General features: G+C 31.3%; 1 long non-coding RNA gene across 1 annotated transcript; it reads left to right on the top strand.

Moving 5' to 3' along the window:
* Positions 1-6,339: 6,339 nt before the first annotated feature.
* Positions 6,340-14,862, top strand: LOC129983606 (uncharacterized). The gene is made up of 3 exons (XR_008785427.1): positions 6,340-6,547; positions 10,685-10,782; positions 14,673-14,862. It is a non-coding gene; the product is annotated as an uncharacterized LOC129983606 (long non-coding RNA).
* Positions 14,863-16,733: the final 1,871 nt, after the last annotated feature.

Below are 16,733 nucleotides of genomic sequence, written 5' to 3'. Positions count from 1 at the left end.
ATAGATATATACTCATATCAACTTTCTATTATTGTGATATTGGTACGTGAAGATATTATTAAAAATAGAATTTGGTTTTTCAATACTGCAAAAATGTGTCAAATGTTAAAGATGACTTGCATTATAAATAATAATACGTATAGGGATAAAAATTAACCCTTACCCCAAACTATTCTGCTATTTAATACACAAATAATTAAACCCTCTCAAAATTATTCTGTTTAAATAAAGCACCTAGAGTAATGATGAGTAGATTCCATTTCACATAGAATTATTTCAAATATTAATTGATAATGAAATATTTTATTCGCAAATTAAATACAATGCAAAAAACAGTAAATGGTTTCAGGAAATGTTTCCTACTTTTAAAAATAATAACTTCCGAATTAAAATTTCCATAATTTTTTCTAAAACAAAATATAGTTACGTGCTCTCATTTACTTCAAGTAGGATAGGGCTCTTAAATTGCATTATTCACTAAAAATTGTGAAAAAATTAATTTAATTAAAAGGATAATCAAAATTAGGTATCAAAGTTTCAAGATATTTCAGAGCAAAATTCATAAAAACTCACTTCGTTATCCCCACCGTGGAACTATCGTTATTCCAGTAGATAATTTATCAAACAATTAATCAAATATATCCTGTTTTCGAAACTTAAATATGAATGCAAATAGTGTGCCAAATGAACTAAAAGATGTGCTGTATAATAAGTAGCGATAAATACCATAATACCACGAATGATTTAATGTTTAATTACCCCTTCATTTTTTAATAAGTATATTAAATTTTCTTTACCAATATGTATGTAACATGTATCACAGAAATCGTTCGTATTGTTACGAAATTTCCGGGGTTTTGTTTGGATAATGGGGGTTATATGGTGTGAAAAACGCTCAATCACCAGGCGGCAGTAGAAAGTAAAACAACGACGTTTATTTACACGAAGACACACAGGACAGCACAAAGACGACAACTATATACAGCACACAATTATCTTCAGCCGAGACGTGCAGACAACAGCACACAACAGACTCTAATGCAGACCGTAGCGCACAACTTAATTCAGCACTTACTTGACTTCGTCGCTGCTCCGCTAATCTCTGGAAGGCCAGTTCTTTCTGTCGATTCCGACTACTCTTCGACTCCACTGGTTCGCGACTCAATTCACCGTCTGTTCACCACTCGACTCACCACTACTCTTCTCCTCAATTCACCACTCTCGCTGGAAGACTCGTTCTTCCCCGTCGATCCCGACGACTCTACTCTGTCGCTTCCGAATACTCTACCACTACTGCGTCACGACTGGTTCACAACCCTCAATTCACCGTCGGTCCACGACTCTCTAGCCGATCTGGTTCACCCTACTCCCCGGCAGCTGCAGCTCCTTTTATAGGTTTTAGGAGGCGGGGCTAGAAGTCTCTCAACCAATCAGGAACGCTCCAGGCGTATCTCCGTTCCTACCGGACGGATCGGGAAAATTCTCGATGTTTCGGGTATAATCTATTTTGGCGCCAAAGTCGCCAAATTCGTCGCCAAGTCGCCAAATGGTCGCCAAGCTCTGGGACTTCCTATGGAACCAACTATGCTGGAAAGCCGCATCACAGATTCGTAACAGTATTATTTACTGTCATAGGTAAATGTCAAATGTAAACAAACGCCTTACGAAAATTACAAACTGCTTCTTTCAAAACTTTTTTACCATGTAAATTTCAACTTCAATTTTGAACGTTTTTTACATCAGTATTTAATTCAAAGTTTCTTTTAGCTAATTAATTTAATATTATAAGAAATACTTGGAAGAGAACTTATTGTAATATCCATTTAATAAGAGGAAAGAAGATGTAATATGAATTTTCCAATATGAAATGTTTGATCAGCTTCAACGCGGTAGATGCTGATCAAAGAGAAGTTTAAGTCAAGTTCTTGAATAGGCTTGTTACATTGATTGTTATACGACGCGATTGCTCTTTCTATTTTTCGCCATCTATATAATTGCAGAGAACCACTAATATAATCAGAAGACTTCTTCTCTTTTTTAATTAAAAGATAGCAAAGAATAGGTCATCTCATTCGATATAGGGTCCCAGTATCAGGAGTGAATCATGGAAATAATAAATGTGTTTGCCGTCACTGGAAAGGGAATCGCTATCATTCGTTTATGAAAAGTGATGCTCATATCTGCCGAAATTATCTTACAAAATTAATTTTTATATTATCGCAAAATCCAAAAAATTAGCTTTTAATCTCATCGTTTTAGCTTCTGTGTAATCTCGTTCTTAGATTTCAAGAAACAATCATGTATTCAGTTGATACAAAATCTGTAACAATGCTGACATTGAAGAATTATTTTACTGGCTTATGCAACATGAAAATTCAGGCTTATAATTGTAATAATGTTTTAAATATTATAATGAAGTTTAAACTTATCTATAAAAATATGCAATCTCTTGTTTTGTTAAGAGTTATAATTAAAATAACACAGTAGGAGTGGTGTCTCTAAAACTTTCTCGCATAGTCTCCAATAAAAAATCGAATCCCTCTTTCGGTCTTTAGTTCTCTCCTAATGTAAATAGATTGATATGAGTTCTCTCTAAAGCATAGGTTCCCAAAGTAGTCCAGGTGGACCCCCAGGGGTCCATAGGAGACCACACGGGGCTCCATGTAGACGTGAAAAGAAAACAGGGGCTCACAAGTTGTAAGTGGGGGTCCACGAAAAATTTTCTGGTTTTCATAATAAAGAACAAAAATTTTGGCTTGGATTTACCTATCAACGTAGGCAGGTAGCATCATTTACTAGGTAGGTGTCAAAAATTTGAGATTACTTCTTACAAAACTGAAGCAAAATATTGATAATTTGCTGTCAATTCATCAAGTACATTCGTCTCATTAAAAGTATGACTATTTTTTATTGTTGATTTACATTTCAGAGTTCATTGTTGATTTTTTGTCAATTGTTGATTGTTTGTAATAATAAATGTTTATAATTTTGTATAACCACAAGTATTATTTTAATAAATAGGACACAAGAAAATGTGCTACTTATTTTTCCTTCTTAACACCCCCAATTTAGGGTGATATTTTTTAGGAGTTTTGGGAATACAGTAGAAATGTAGCAGCAGGGGGTCTACCGAAAATAATAAAACTTTGAAAGTGGTACACGAGAAAAAAAAAGTTTGTGAACCTCTGCTCTAGAGGGTCCTTTATTGTTTGCAAGTGTCCAATATCATCAAGTGTGGGGGTTCTTGCCAATAGCTAATATGATTTTAGAAAACCTAGACTAGTCACTCCCTACCCCTTTTTCAAATTGCTACGAATGATTTAGTGGACGTTTATAACTCGTACAGAAATGTCCTGCACGGATGAGTCAGAATACCGTGTTGGGTGGGGATGCTCTTCAGCGGCCTCATCAAGTTTCCCGCATGGCTTCTGGCTAGGTAGGGGTAATGCTTGCATATATTCTCCTTTCCACATCATAAAACTGAAGACTTTAGGCAAGCCGCGAATAACATATGGTAATGATGAAAGATAGTCACGAAATAGAGAACTTTGGCATAAATCTAGCATATTTATTGCATATGTATTTTGGACTTCTTTTTACTGGCCTCTTAATACCTAAAATGTCAAAATTTGGCACTAAATCATCAGTTGTATATTGAATATATTGTCAATATATTGAATTTCCTTGATTTAAGTCATTCTGCTTATGGATTATTGCATGCAAAAATACAAACCAATAAATTTATATGCATACAAAAATACAAGCCAATATACAGTTAACTATTTCACAGATTTTATTCAAAATTTCATATTTTTGTTTTATATACTAATTTTATTTACCAATCTTTTTGCGTTTTGTATCAATTGAGTTCATTTGTACTCAATCACCCACATACATAGTGTTCTGCGTGAATGGATTTCTTTCAAAATTGGAAGGAAACTACGAATTTGCTCCTTATTCCACGAACCAAATTTCAACTGTCCATCTCAACGCGTTTTTCAATTATCGTGTTCACAGACTTACAGACAGACACAATTGTGTTTTTGTAACTTAGGAAGTTAAAAACGTGGAGATTCGTCAAAATCTTAAGTTCGAGACTTTTTGAGAATTACGATACTTTACTCTATATTTCGTGCATGAGAAAGTAAAAAATTGATTTCTTCGGACATTAAAACAATGTATATAGGATTTTTAATTTTAAAGCACAATAATTTGTAGTTCTCTGATTCAATTAAATTCATATTCTTTCGGACTTATCAGATAGGAAAGTGTAATTTTAAAAAATGCATTTATTATTAATAGTGTAAAGTCTCGATCCAATAAAAGGTAGCGTTATGATCAAATTCTTTATTTACAGCTTTATTTACATAAATTTACAGTTCATCATCTAGGGTAAATGATTTTTATTCGACACAATAAGGATAGTTCCTCGAATAATTCGGGGAAACCTCTTAAGAAAACAGCTAGCCGACTCGTAGCGTTCTCGCAAACAGGCGTAGCTCCAGGGATCCACCGAATCTTTTCGGGTGGAATTCTAGTCGGACACTCCGCTTTCTGCCTCAGTGTCCACGATGCTTCTTTTCCAATCTCCTCGCACTTTTATCCTGTTCCCACCCTCATTCACATCGGACCATTTTCCTGGTTATCCAATAATCGTTCAGCAACAACTTCACTGATCTACCGTCGACTGTGGGAATGCGTTGGGGAGCCACCCTCGACAATGTAAAGAATGCAGGTTTACATCTGTTTCAAATACATTGCAGGTGGGGTCCCTTATCTGGACTCGCACTAATTGCCCAGATGTCCTTACTTTAAAGGAGTTGACCACCTGGCACTTCTGGAAGCACTTACACTGAGGTAGGTAGTCGCCATTGCTAATACTGCTGTCTATATGCTAATTATAGAGCGTGGGAAAAGAAACGTCACTGTAGTGATTGGATTTTGAAGCGTTAGGAAATAAACGTTCATAGATGGCGCTAGACCACTAGCGCGAGTGTAATTAAAAGAGTGATGTCATTCGAGTGTTGGCTCTTGGAGGAGAAGGAGTTACTGAGCAGAGTAACTCGAACGAATCTGAATTAAATCTGTTAAGTTTTCTATTTGCCTATTTATTGAAAGCACTCACGAACCAGCCACGACAGTCACCATGGTCAAACAGGGAAGAAGCTGAATCATTACAATAGTTTAACAGCTTAAAAAGTTGTTAAACTGAGCGAACAAGGTGGCCGCCAGAGGCTACTAGTTGTATAATATTACACTGTATAATATATAGTGTTCTATAACACTGCTCAGTATGTTATTAGCACTAATTGTACGGCAACCATATCATGATATCCCCAAGATATCGTTCAGAATTCAGAATATCAACACCATGAGAATATTCTACAATATCTTATGTTATCCCTTCTTATTGTCGAATGGCAACGGTCAAAGTTAAACAAATCGCCATACGAACGCTTTTTACTACTTCGCTGAATCTTTGCACAGCTGCATTTAGCTAAACAAGTAGTCGATTAATAAAACTACAGAATATAATTAGAAATGATAGGTCATGTTATTTACACCTTCATTCAGGCAATTGAAAGAAGTAAAAGAAATAAAGATGATAAAAATTGATTTCAAATATAAGATTAATTACCTTATTAATGATGACAATTTTATTTCCGTACAATTTTTTTTCTTTATTTTTAATATTTTTTCAAGAATTAATCCATACACAATCTCTAACGATGTTATTGTTGTTATGATGAAATTCAAGATCATCCATTAAAATATTCAATCACCTGCTTTCGCCAATATTGAAATTTATTATTTGAAAAAAAGGGAATTCTTTATTTGGACACAAACTCTAAATTGCGAGTGTTACTTCGAACTTTATTTTGTAATATATACTTTTAATTCGTACTTGTAATAATTTGTAGTAGACTGATTCAAATAAGTTCGTGTTTTGCAGTCTCATCCAATATAAAAGTTATATTTTTAAAAATATATTCTATATTAATAGTATTCTGTATAATAACCTAAAAAGTCCATCTTTTCAAACAAGGAAGTTGGCAAAAACGGCTAATTTTTTTCCAGCTAACTTATTCAATTTGAGATGAAACAGTGATATTGAAATGAACTAAACAGAGGCTGAATTTAATTTTTAAAGAGAATTAATGCATTATTTCACAGTTTTCAAGCTGAATCGTTGCGTGATATCTCTTAACCTTGAATGTTTTCTAAAAGAAGACACAGATACATTTCAATAACATATGAACACCTGTTTGGTTTGCCCAATGAGTCATTGAAGTAAAAATACTATACACATCTGCAAAATCCGGAGATCATCGTGACAGAAAAACACTTTTTTTACCATCCTGATTATAAATCTTTACGGACGTCAGCAAATAATCTCTCACTGGAATATATAAATACTGTTCAAAAATCACCAGAAAAAAATATTTGTCACTCATTTCTATTTCTGAAGCAAAAATGAAGTTCTTCTACGCTTTGCTCATGCTGTGGGCCATAGTAGCCTGCGCTTTATTCCAAAGTGCAAGCGCTCGTAAGTATTCTCGCATTTCTTATTCAATGAAGAGTTTTGATTTCTTGAATCAAATAATTTGCCATCTTATTTTCTGTTACGGTTCAATAATTATTACTGGAGAATAATCTTGTTTTATTTTAAGATTAGATTAGATTATCTGTTCGTCATTAAATATTAAGCACTCGGTAGAATTAAAATCTTTTATAAAAATTTCAAAATTAACATATATTTGCTTTCAAGTGCATGAAGCATATAGACAGAAAGTATTGTAGTAATCTAAAAACTGAAATTCGAGATTTTGACATTTCAGTCAGGTTCAAAAACATACTTTTTTAACCTGTTAACTGGGTATGACGAATTATTGCAATGCAAAAACGAAGTGAATATAAGTTAATTACCCGGTTAAAAGGTTAACTATGTATGTCTGTGAATATAATAATTCAAAAATACTTCTAGCCTATATGGATATAATTTGATGTGCGTTCTTTACAATAAATTTGTACAATCTGTCAAAATTTTAAGTTAATTCGAATATAAAGGAAATAAATTCGATCTGGCTGTGAAAATAAAATACTTTTGATACTCTTTAAATACACTTTAAATTTAGCGGTTTAAATTGTTATGCGATCTTTATTATAAATTTGTAGATCAAAATTTTAAATGAAATCCAATTTAGAATAAATCTTGTTTGGTTGTCAAAAATAAAAGTGAAAACGATATCTAGAAAACTTCAAAAGATAAAATAATAAAATTTCATGAAATTATTTAGCGTCTAAAGTGAAGATACTTGTAAGATTTTGAATAAAATCAAATTTTGAATAAATCTACTCTCAGCCTCTATGCGTACATTCGTAATAATAAAAAAATGCAATGACTTCAGTAAACGGAATTTAATATACAGTTTTAGCAATTAACGTGTATGTATATCAAATTTTGAAAAAAAAAATTTGGTCAATAATTTGGCTGTTTGCCAACCTTTGCTATCACATCTATGCAAATGGGAAAACTCGGGGAAAGCTAAAATTTATATAAATTAAATTTGAAATGTGATTTTTTTTTTACTGAAAAATTTTACTTCTGTGTCAAATTTTCTTTCAGTTAATTGAAGATAGAAATAGATTAACAGATACAAAGTACAGATTCCGTTTTCTTCTCCATACTATTCCGAATCATAAAACACTGAGATGCAAGATTTTGAGTATGGAAATTCGAATACATGAAATACTCCAAATTATTATACAGAAAGGAAAGGTTATTACCTCTTTGCTAAGTTTTATAGCCCTTGGTCAATTGCTCTAGCTTGTACAGCGCGCACACACACACACACACACACACACACACACACACACAGCTAATACATACACATTCTCCTTTAGTATTAGCAGAGATTAATAATAGGGAGAAGCATGCAGGGCAGAATTTATAGAAGTTTAGACTTCAAAAATTTCCAATAATATATTAATTAACAGTATGAAAAAATCCATGTTCCATCAATGGAAAATATTACACTTGGAAGTACACATCTCTGTCGATACAGCTACGTTCAGTGGTGGCGTGTGGTCGGCTGTACGCAAGAAGAAGTATTTGGAAGCATATATCTATCTCCAATGTTTAAAAATTAATTTTAGGGCCATGATTCGAGTGAATACCCTGAATGGAAATTTGGCGAAGTTGGCGATGTTTTATCACTGCATTCGCAGTACTAAATTTTGTTTATCATCTGCCAGTTCGTGCATATGAAAAAACAAGAATTCAATTAAGATAATTGTTATTTATAGTATTTAAATTTCATTCAAATTTATAATTACGGCAATTAACAAAAACTTCACAGTCCATACTTAATTATCACTACTATGTTACAAAGCTAAGACTAAAATTCAACATATTGTGTTAGAGAACAAGAAAATCAGGAGAAAATATTCGAATTCATTTTCCATAAATGTAAAGATTTTTAAAAATTACGTTAATTTCAGTATTTATAAAGATGGTATTAAAGCAATTCTGGATATATAATTTAAATTTATATAGTGTTGAATATTTACTGAGAAATCCATGTTAAAATCCATGATAATTATATAGGGCATAGGAACCTTGTATAATTTTTGATAATATGTATATAAAAATTAGTTTTTAATATAATTCAGGATTTGATTTCCCTGTATTCGGATGAAGTTAAAATCTCAAAATTATTCCTGTTTTGGTCTTAGATAGCTACACGAGTGAAATTTCTGGATTTTTTCGAAAATAATTAAAATAGTTAAATCAGTCTCCATAGTAAAAGGCACGTGCAACGTAATTCCATTAAAGTTGTCTTTTCCCCATAAATAATCAAAATATTTCATATTAATATTATATTTAAAATATTAATCTAACAATTCTACCAAATTTCATGACGTTAGAGCTTTATGCGCTCCTCTAAACTAGTTTCAATTGATTTACATCTTTCTCTAAACTTAGAAATTATAATAACTGTTCCAAATTATGATGTGGAGCTGCTCGTAACCACTTTGTCACACCGCGGAACTCCGAAACATCATGACGTTGCCGAAATTAAATCATTCTAAAAAGACTTATTATTTACGGTAAGCAATTGTATTCAGTATTTATGATAGAAAACCAGTGAAAACATTCTCCTCTCAACCCTCGTATATAACTGTAAAGTATGATGTTATTGGTATTACTTTATATAATATGTTGAAGAAACTTTGTGTAAATATTTTGGAATTTTTTCCACTGATGAGTGTCTAAAATTTATTTATATCTAGAATTTTAGAGACAAGCCTTCGTACAAAATTGCATTTACCTTACCAGTTGTGTTAATCTTTTCACACACAAATAAGCAAATAAACAAAAAGTCTATCCATGACTAAGTTTATTTCAAAATTAGATTTTATCCATAGTTATGAAGTTCAAATTATAAGCTGAAATGTGTCCTTTTTGCTTACTAAATTTTTAATTACCGTGTCCACATATGCACGCACATAAAAATTGAGAAATGAAAACCTGTAATGGATCTGACAAAATTTTGTAACAATTATATTAAGAAGACATTATGCCAAATATAAGCTTAAATAACTTCTTCACACATGGCCTCGAAAGCATTAACACATTGCGTACGGATCACGAAATTTCTCGTTTTAGCAGGTCGAACGTAGTCGGAACGGATCACGAGATATCTCGTTTTAGCAGGCCAAACGTTGTCAGGACGGATCACGAGATATCTCGTTTTAGCAGGCCAAACGTTGTCAGGACGGATCACGAGATATCTCGTTTTAGCAGGCCAAACGTTGTCAGGACGGATCACGAGATATCTCGTTTTAGCAGGCCAAACGTTGTCAGGACGGATCACGAGATATCTCGTTTTCATGTTTTTTCGGCTAAACCAACAAGAGGCAAATATTTCACCCATTAAGAACCGCAAAGAAATTTATAAAACATACACATGGGACAGCATGTTTTGGGGCACACTTGTACCTTCTAAAACCATCATAACTTTGTTATTTATGAAGCAGTAATAGACGGGCCACGCATCACTCGTGAACCGTCCGTAAATTCGTGAGCCGCCCGTAACAGATGAGATGCGAAACGCGAGAAAATTCGTGAGTGATCCTAAATGTCTTAATACAATATATTGTGGCTAATCGTGCCGAACACCATTGCACAAGGAAATAAGCTTTGCCAAATATCAGACTCTAAAGCATTATTCAGATTTGTGAAATAATAATTAAAATGTAAAAAATCTTATAATAATAATGTATAAAATATATAGTAAAATTTAAGAATACTTTATGTAAATATAATATCAAATGCAAATAAAAAATGTGCATATATGCATCCTACTTTTTGCTAAGCATTCTTCTAGAGCATTCAAAAATGCGTGGACCCTGGGAGCGTGTTGAGTGCGCAGAGAGTCGTACGCAACGTGTTAACAAAATATCCATCAAATGTATTACTTCTGAATGCTATTGAGACTTGAATCCGAAAATACAAACGGAATACACAAATGCTTTTTCATATCGCTGGCATGGTTTGGAAGTACGAAGGATTTCGACTATGCAATCGCCATCATCTGACTGTAATCTAAAATTTTGAATGTAATGATTCTGTTCTAGTTTATGTTGCGCACTTGATAATTTGTTATCATTATTATTGCAGAATGCCCAGATACAGATAACTGTAATCTAGATATATGCAAGATAGTAACGAATTCGGATAATGGATGCCAAGTGTGTGAATGCACTCAAAACGGACAGGTATTTTATATATTTTTTAAAGTCCATTTATTTTTAATACAGATGAAAAGAATTTTAAAAAATGAAACAAAAAACAGTGCTCATACTATTTTCTGCTTAATTGTTCAGAGCAGACAACCTCTAAATTGTGTGGCGGGAGTTCCAACAATGCAATATAAATCTTTTTTATCACTTGAAAAAAAATGTACAACGAAATAATATAGATCAATTTTTTATGTCAGAAATATTTAAAATATAAAAAGAAAACTTTAAAATTTGTATCGACAATAGAATCGCATACGATACATTACAAGTTAGAGGATAGCTCAAAAAAAGTTTTTATGTATTCAGATAATTCCGTAAAAAGAAGCACTGCAATTTGTAAATAAAAAATGGCAATAGTTCATGGCATTTATTATCGCTAAAATACTATAAATAAAAATTCTCCAATTACCAAAATCCTGGAATATCTTTTAATCCGTAAAACTGATTCGGAACTATGGAAATTTGAAAGTGTAATAAAATAATGCTAACATTTGTAAGAAATGCCAGTTATATTACACTCGGCCAGTTATAAGAGGGCCAGTAGGCAGCTCAGCGCAGAAAGGGTCTAATTTATTTTTGCCACAATTTCATAAGATGGATTCAGGCATTCCATTCTTGGCTATAAATTGCCGTCTTGGCGTCCCTGAATTTTTCTTTTTTCACTTCGTATCGTATTAAAACATTGGATATTTGCACAAAGAAACATGGTAAAAAAAGGTAAAAAACATACCTAAATTTAGAAAACTGTAAACAAGAAATGGGGAATAAAATGAAAAAGATAAAAACCAACCTCGCATCAGAAAGGACAAAAAATGTCGGAATTAATCTATGATAAGTTATAAATTTTTTCAAGCAAAAAAAAAAAAAAAAAAAAAAAAAAAACGCCAAATTCTACAAATGCATGCAAAGTAAGAAAAAAATACAGTACAGCGGTATGCTGTTGTCCAGTCTGGACGATTAATTGCCATCGACCGAGCAGCATATTTCAGCCTCTCTACGCATGCACTGCTTACTGGCTGTTTTATAACTGGACGAATGTATACCTGGCAAAATACTTTTAAACAAACAAAGAATTTGGAAAGAATTTTCTTGAATTATCTTCTTCGTTTTTTCCAGAAATCGTTAAGTTGAGTTGTTTAAATTAAATCGGGTTCACGACAAAAACGTTTCCTGTAATTTGTTAACGAAACAATGTAATTTTTCATTTTAAAAAAGTTAATATTTCATGACTGCAGCATTCATGAAGTGAATACATTATTGCATTGTAGGTAGACGTTTCATTGCAAATTTAGCAAAGAGCCCTTTCTTCATAAGCAGATTTAATGCATGAAATTTGTAAAAGATGGTTGCTTAAGCATTGGGAAAAACACTGATCATCCTCGCTCGCTAACTGAAAATGTTAAGCATTTCCGAAAATAGCCCGATCATAGCTTCAAGGAATGTAATCCTATCTGTAGCGTGCACAAGCCACAGCGCGTATGCATCACCTTATATACGCGATACATACCTTCTGTTATTTATCACGTTCTTTTATATCAAATTAATATAGTAATGAGTTCAATAATCATAAATCAATTACATCCTGTGGGATCAGAAATGGACTTTTATCTTCGGACAAACGTCGAATTTAAAATTGAATGTCAAGAGTGTCCCAAAAATAACGCAAGATTTGAATTTGCCACCATTCGTGCAATAAAGTGTTGGCAACCCTATTAAAAAACCATTTCAAGTTTATTTGTTTCGGTTCGAGTTCGTAAATTGTACAGACTAAGTCTATGGCAAAGGATACCGAAATGCTCTGATTGGTTTAAGCCTTGGCATCTTTTTGGCAATGTTTTGCCAAAAAGATGTCATACCGAAATATATTTTTATAAGAATAAATAAAATTTGTGAATTTATCTCCCCTCCTATTTTTTATGGTTTGCATGTAATATTAATCTGGAACACATATACAGCAGAAAAGATCAAATCCTGAAACCTAAATTCAGTAAATATAAAAATTACAATTTATTAAAAATGTTTTTTATGTGTGTTTCTTCTTAATATTATTTTGATATAACTAAAAAAATTAGCTACGAAATCACATATTCCGTTAAAGCTTACATATTTATACGTTTTGGGCAGTAAGTTATCATCTCTAGATATGTAGTTGATGGGAAAGTAACAAACGTTCAGCAACAAGTTTCAATGACTGCATAAATTATCTAATAAAGGCACGAAAATCATAGAAAAATAAGATTTATTTAATTGCTGCATCATATGTTGAGTAATTACTTTCATTTAGTTTTTATACTTCTGTGCATAAACAGCATTAGTTACTTACTTGAATTACTAGTATTATTAGTAATATTTATTATTATTATTAAGTATTAGTAGTATTGCTAGTAATATTTAGAGAAAACAATTATATTAATAAAAATTAGATCGTGTTGATATTCACTCGTATCTTTCATAAAACTAATGAAAGGTACAAGGTTTGAGCCAAATAGCGAAAATTACACTATTATGAGTGCAAAACCTTGCCAAAAAGATGCCAAGGCTTAAACCAAGCAGAGCACGTCGGTATCCTTTGCCATAGACTTAGTCTGTATAATTTGCGAACTCGGTTTTTAAAAGGGTTGCCGATACTTTACTGCACGAATAGTGGGAAATTCAAATCTTGCATTCATTTTGCGATACCCTTAAAATTTTGAATATTCTTCTGTCCAACTGTATGTCTCTATATATCGTCGTTCATTAGAAATAAATATTTTAAATCTGCTCTTTCTTTTTGAATAGTCCTCTACTTTCTTTCATGTAAATAAAATTACATACTGTGTCGCGTGCATTTTATCAATATAAAAATAATTAAAAGAGAATCAAACCTTGATTCTGAAACCTAATATTCTGTTAACAGCCTAATATTCTGTTAAGATTAATTAGTTCATATTTTTTAATATTTTGAAAAGCATTCTCTTAATTTAATCAACTGTAATTAAAGAATATACATACATATAAAAAAAAAGAATGCATTTACTGTCATTCCAACGGTCATGAAATACAGTGATTAAGCCAAATCAAAAGTATGTTGTCAACTATACATTATTTTTTTTAAATCTATTTTAATTTATGCAAATAAAATATTCTTAAATAAGATTGGCACAATTAAGCAAATATATATATTTTTTAATTTTACATTAATGGGAAAATGTTTTTCATGTTATATCATAGAATTAATTGAAAAAATTTTAATTTCAATTAATTTGTAACTAAAAAACTATCACAAATTTTAAAAAGCGCTTATTAATTAGAAGCTACAATCCAAGAATCGACCACTTGTAACTTTTATCAGTTCTAGAGCTAATTATCTGCTTTGTAGATGATTTCAGATGATTTTTAAATCTGAATGTCTCATCACGCCCATCCCATGATGCAATTGACAAAAACTACAATTCATGATGTAGTGAAAGTAAGCATCATTAGAGACTAGTATGCGTTTTCGTCCTGAATCCAGTGACCATCCTCAATGATTTAGTAGAGGCAAATAGGCAATTTTTCATCTCTCCATTATATTTGTTTTTAAATCTGAAATTAAAATTATCATTTAATTTTAAAAAGTGACAAAAAGATATTCATGGTTTTGTTTTAATTGCTATCGCTAAAAAGACGTCAAAAGCGAAACGTACACACTTGTTCTCAGATCAGTGCACCACTTATTATGTAATATTATAAATATCATTATATAAAAAAAGTGAAGTGTAACAAAATATGTATCTTAAAATTACTTTTATTCCTTTTGACAAAGAAAATAATGAGTTTATATATATAATTTGAAAGAATTTTTTAAATTTTTATTTGTCTATTTATTTATTTATTTTATTTTATAGCCTGCCTAATATCTATAACTGCCAAATATCAAGACAGACCTGCCTCGTCAGCTATATGAGAGTTTTATTGAAATTCAACAACAAAATCACAGATGTTATAAATTTAATTAAATAATAAACTTAAAATCAAAGATTGTGAGCTATTTTATCTTCATTTGTACTTCCTTAATAAAATTTCTTTCCACTTTTCCTTGTGTTTTGTTCTTGGTTCAGTAAATGTATATGATGTAGATGTAAATTACTAAATGTAGTGCGACTGTAAATGTATATCATTATCTTATATGCACTTCAATTTAACTTGACTTATTTCAGGTTGAAAAGATGAAATTCTGCAAAAGATTTGAGATTTACTTCCAAATGTACTGTAATAAGTAATTTCGTATATTCTCGATGGCATATATAAATTATTATATACAAAAATTTTATATTATATACCACTAATCACCATTTTTTTTCAAAACTATTAGTTTAATTTTGATTCTACATTCATGGTACCGACTAGTACAAAATTTGAAAAATTTAAATAATATGTAAAACTGGTTAGCGGCTGTACTTGCAATTCCGTTTATCTTCTCCACGTGTACAGAAGAAGATACCAAACACAAATATTTTTATATCGTGCCGTTTCTGAGTTTATTTATTCTCTTAAGATAATTTATAAAATGAGCTTTTTTTCCCAAAATAATTCATTAATTACAAAATCGTTGTCATTTATCCCAGACATTACAGGGTCATTCGGAGCATATGGTTCAGCTTCTGATCATAGTAACGAATTTTTTTTGTGAAAATACATTTTAAATTATTAGAATACTGTATATTATCTCAAATTAAATTTTATTGCGCGTTTCAAATTACATCAAATTTCTGTTTCCTTTGAAACTGCTTTTTCACAATAAAAATGTCTCATTTCCTAAAATGGCGCATATTGACCAGCAATTTGGAATATTTTATAATTATAACTCCAATTTCGATTGAGAAAGCTGGGACGATGATTGAACATTAGTACAAAACAGAAATAAATGTTTAAGAGTAAAAACGAACGTTGTAATTAGTAAACAATTTAGTAATTTAGTTTAGAGGGGATAGCATAATTTTCATTTAAAGTAAGAAATTCGATTCATTCTTCATTTTTTTTAACTTTCTCGTATAAGTAGAATAAAGAATGTATAGTAATCATTAAAAAAATGTAGATGATTTTGACGAATTTCTACGTTTCAGGCCTCAATGAATTCAGAAAACACATTTTTAGAAAATATCCGTCTGACAGTCTTTGACAAAGATAACTCAAAATCACTTTGAGGTAGAGGGTTAAAATTTGGTGTGTGGTATTTACACCAAATTTGTAGATTTCCATGAAAATGTCAGCAAACTCCGGCTGTGTCCGGCGGTTTGAATGTAATTTAATACGATAATTACTAAACGAAGAGACATAAATAGATTAAATTCGCAACACAGATATAACGTCTGCAGTGTAAGCATCTATCGAATTTTGAGCTGAATACAAGAGAGGACTGACCGTTTATCAGTCTGTACTTTCAGAAACATGTACGAAAACCCAATGACTTAGGGTGTACGTACACTAGAAGATTTTTTTTTTAATTTTAACTTTAAAAATCCAGTTTTTTCACTAAGTCATTAATGTATGTTTAAACTCATTTCAGTGAGAAAAACCATATTATACTAATTATTAATTAAATAATACTTAATGAGCTAATTAGCATATTTTTTGAAAAATGATATCTTAAATTCTAATTTGTAAAGACACACAATTCTAGTTGGAAATGATGCCTAATACGAGTCTTCATGTTGTCTGCCTCAATCAAGTTATAAAAATATATAGCTTTTTTAAAAATTTTTCATCAACGATGTATAGAAAACGAGATTTTTTTCTGTCATTTTAACTTTTAAATAGCTATTAAAAATTTATTTCTATAAATATAACTTTGATTGAGACACAAAACATCCGCTATTTCATACAGATTATTTTTATATATAAATAATTGTATTTGGTTAATTTCTTGTTGACTTATGATTGTTTGAATGAAGCAACATAGTGGGAAA

Source organism: Argiope bruennichi, chromosome 9 (assembly GCF_947563725.1).
Source record: "Argiope bruennichi chromosome 9, qqArgBrue1.1, whole genome shotgun sequence".
NCBI lineage: Eukaryota > Metazoa > Arthropoda > Arachnida > Araneae > Araneidae > Argiope > Argiope bruennichi.
This window is presented reverse-complemented; position numbering and strand designations above follow the sequence as displayed.